The following is a 4,146-nucleotide window of genomic DNA, read 5'->3' as shown; positions in this document are numbered from 1 at the left end:
AAATATAGCCTGAAAACAAACATGTGGTTTACACCCAAGTTCAGCATCAGGAAGGCAGAAGGAAGGGAGAGTGCTACTCAGGTCACAGGAACCAGAGCCCAGATGAGGCTTCTCCCACCAAAAACCATGCAGGGATTTCCCCGAGCTCCTGGGAGCACCCTGGGTGCTCCTGCTCCCTCAAGGACAGGCTCTCTCCTGCTGTGGGGTTTTTGCCTGTGTTGCCTTTCCCCTCCCTACCTGCCTGATTCATTCTCAATCTTTCTTCAGATCTTGGGTCTAGCTTCATTTCCCTATGGGAGCCTCCCCCGACCTCAGGACCCCTGCCCCATTATTAGGGTGACCAGTGCCCCAATTTAGGACTCCTTTTTCAGCCTAATTAATAATAGCACCTTCTTTCACTCTCAAAGTGTCCCAGTTTGAGCAATAAATTATATGGTCACACCCTACCTATTACATGTTCTCCTGAGACTAAATATCTTTTCCTCAAAGCATTATTACAGTTGAATTTTTATGTGTTTATATAGAGATTTAATTAACGACTCCTCCAAAGTACTGTAAACCTTAGCAGCAAAGGGTTCATAACTATTTTTTATTAAACTTTTAATTTTGAGGTAATTGTAGATTCACATGCAGTTGTAACAAATAACACAAAGATGGGGCGCCTGGGTGGCTCAGTCAGCTAAGTGTCTGACTTTGGCTCAGGCCATGATCTCATGGTTCATGAGTTGGACCACTGCAATGGGCTCTCTGCTGTCAGCACAGAGCCCCCTTCAGATCCTCTGTCCCCCTCTCTCTCTCTGCCCATTCCCTGCTTGTGTTCTGTCTCTCAAAAATAAATAAACATTAAAAAAAATTTTTTTTTAAGGGAGCCTAGGTGGCTCAGTCGGTTAAGCATCAGACCTCAGCTCAGGTATCTCATTGTTCGTGGTTCAAGCCCCACACCAGGGTCTGTGCTGACAGCTTGGAGTCTGGGACCTGCTTCAGATTCTGTGTCTCTCTCTCCTCTCTTTACCCCATTCTCCACTTGTGCTCTGTCTCTCTCTTTCTCAAAAAAAGTTTTAAAAAAAATTGTAAAGAAATAACACAAAGACATCCCATGTACCCTTTACCCAGTACGTGCCCCCTGCCCTCTCACCTCCTGGCAAAGGTAACATCTTACAGAATTACAATACCATATCAACAGTATGTTGACATTGAAACAGTCACATTTCGGGACATTTCCATCACCTCAAGGATCTTCATGTTGTCATTTTTATAGCCACACCCAGTTTCATCCTGTCTCCAACCTCTCCTTAACCCCTGGCAATCACTAATCTGTTCTCCATTACTGTAACTTTATCATTTCAAGAATGTTTTAAGTGGAATCATATAGTATATAACCCATCAGGATTGGCTTTTCTCACTCAACCTAATTCTCTGGAGATTCATCCAGCTTGTAACTTGTATCAACAGTTACTCTTTTTTATTGCTATGTTATATTCCATAGAATGGATGTACCACTGTCTGTTTAACCCATTGAAGGACATTTGAATTGTTTCCAGTTTGGGACTATAATGAATAAAACTTCCATACACATACAGGTTTTTCTGTGAATGTAAGTTTTTATCTTCCTGGGATAAATGCCTAGGAGTGCCATTGCTTGGTTCCATAGTAGTTGCATATTTCGTATTTAACAAATTGCTACACTGTTTTTAAGTGGCTGTACTGTTTTACATTCCCACCAGCAATGTGTGAATGATCCAATTTCTCTAAATCCCCTCCAGTATTTAGTGTTATCAATATTTTTTTATTTTAGTCAATTTGGTAGATACATAATAAAATATCATTGTGGCTTTAATTTGCATTTCCCTGATGGCTAAGGACATTGAACATATTTTTTTTTCTATTTTTCCTACATTTATGTTTATTAAAAACTGACATAAACAAACAAAACCTGTACAAGAATATCCCAAATCACATATCACTTTGAAACAGTAATCCTGATGGGGCACCTGGGTGGCGCAGTCGGTTAAGCATCCGACTTCAGCCAGGTCACGATCTCGCAGTCCGTGAGTTCGAGCCCCGCGTCAGGCTCTGGGCTGATGGCTCAGAGCCTGGAGCCTGTTTCAGATTCTGTGTCTCCCTCTCTCTCTGACCCTCCCCCGTTCATGCTCTGTCTCTCTCTGTCCCAAAAATAAATAAACGTTGAAAAAAAATTAAAAAAAAAAAAAGAAAGAAACAGTAATCCTGAGAGACATTATTGCCTAGGGCCCCCTCTTCCTCTACCTGGACCACTTCCTCTTCCTCTTCCTCTTCCTCTTCCTCTTCCTTGGCCTCAGCTTCTTCTGGCAACAGCTCCCCTTAGATTTCACCCTTGGCTCAACATCCATGAGTAGTGTATCCAGAGGAAAGCCATCTGGCAGAATAAAATATCGAATATTTTTTTCTTTGAATACTCATTGCTTTCAGCTGTACCTGTTCTTCAAGGTCATTTTGACAGTTTTAAGATGCATGTTCATGCTGATATTTACACCTGTGATTGTTCCATGGACCTATGTTCCATTTTTTTAATTCAATGATTATGGTTTTGTGACTCAATTTCATCAAAAGTCTCAGGAGTTTCATCCTAGCAACACCATCACTCTTTCAATCAGATAGTGCACAAAACCCAACAACCCGGGTCCCAAAGACTATGAGTATGAATGACTGGAAACTGAACATTTGCCAACCGTGTGTCCAGTTAGGTGAAATATCTCTTCAAGTCTTAGATCCATTTTCTCATTGGGTTGGTTTGTTTCTCTGCTGAGTTTTAAGAGTTCTTTCTGTATTCTAGATACTGGTTCTTGTTGACTATATGGTTTCAAAATATCTTTTCTCAGTCTGTAGCATGTCTTTGCATCCTCTTAACAGGATTGCCCACAGAGCAGAATTTTTAAATTGTGATGAAGTCCAGTTTATCAATTTTTTTAATGAATCGTGTTTTGGGTGTCATTAACACTTTTTTGCCTAGCGCTGAATCTCGAAGATCTTTTTTTATAAGTGTTATAGTTTACATTTTGCACTTACCCCATGATCCATTTTTATTTCATTTTTTGTATAAAGTATGAAACAAGTTCACTTTTATGGCTATAGATGTCCTGTTGCTCCAGCACCATTTGTTGAAAAACTATCTTTCCTCCATTGAATTGCTTTTGTGCCTTCATCAAAAATAAGTTTGGGGAGCACCTGGGTGGCTCAGTCAGTTGAGCATCTGACTCTTGATTTCAGCTCAGGTCATGATCTAATGGGTTCGTGGGTTTGAGCCCCACATCAGGCCCTGTGCTGACAATGCAGAGCCTGCTTGGGATTCTCTTTCTCCTCTCTCTCTTCCCCTCCGCTGCTCACTCTCTCTGTCTCTCAAAATAAATAAACTTAAAAAAAAATAATAAGTTGGGTCTATTAGTCTATGTCTGAGTTCTCTGTTCTGTGCCAGTGATCCATCAAATGTGCCTATTCCTCTGCCAAAACCATACAGATTTCATTATTGTTGTTACATATTAAGTCTTGAAATCAGGTAGATTGATTTCTTCTACTTTATTCCTCTTTTCAAAATTGTTTTAGCTATTTTAATACTTTTGATAAGAAGGCTTTGCCTTTTGGTATAAATTTTAGAATACTCTTATCCCTATTTAAAAAATCTTGCTGCAATTTTCATAGAAATTATATTGAGCCCATACATCAGTTTGGGGAGAACTTTTTACTATGTTGAGTCTTCCAATCCATGAACACAGTAGGTCTTTTGATTATTTGTATTGTCTTTGATTTTTTTGTCAGTATTTTATAGTTTTTAGCACATAATTCCCATATATGTTTTGTTAGATTTTCACATAAGTATTTCATTTTTTGAGTGAATAAAAATGGTATTATATTTTAAATTTTGGTATCCATGAATTAATTACTAGCACATAGAAATACAGTTGATTTTTTTATGTTTACCTTGTATCCTGTGACCTTGGTGAACTCATTTACTCTAGGATTATTTTTGTAAATTCCTTGGCATTTTCTATGTAAACAATTGTGTCTTTTGCAATCAGCAACAGTTTTGTTTCTTCCTTTCCAGTCTGTGTGCCATTTTTTTTTCTTGCCTTACTGCACCGGTTTGAACTTCCAGTTGAATTCAACTGTATT

The 4,146-nt window shown here is 39.0% G+C and overlaps 1 pseudogene; it reads right to left on the bottom strand.

Annotated features, from left to right (window-relative positions):
• Window positions 1-2,236: 2,236 nt before the first annotated feature.
• LOC112854814 (small nuclear ribonucleoprotein Sm D1 pseudogene) lies at window positions 2,237-2,604 on the bottom strand (annotated as a pseudogene).
• Between the last annotated feature and the right edge of the window lie 1,542 nt (window positions 2,605-4,146).

The sequence above is a fragment of the Puma concolor genome, chromosome D2 (genome assembly GCF_028749965.1).
Source record: "Puma concolor isolate L17-30 chromosome D2, mPumCon1.1.hap2, whole genome shotgun sequence".
NCBI lineage: Eukaryota > Metazoa > Chordata > Mammalia > Carnivora > Felidae > Puma > Puma concolor.
This window is presented reverse-complemented; position numbering and strand designations above follow the sequence as displayed.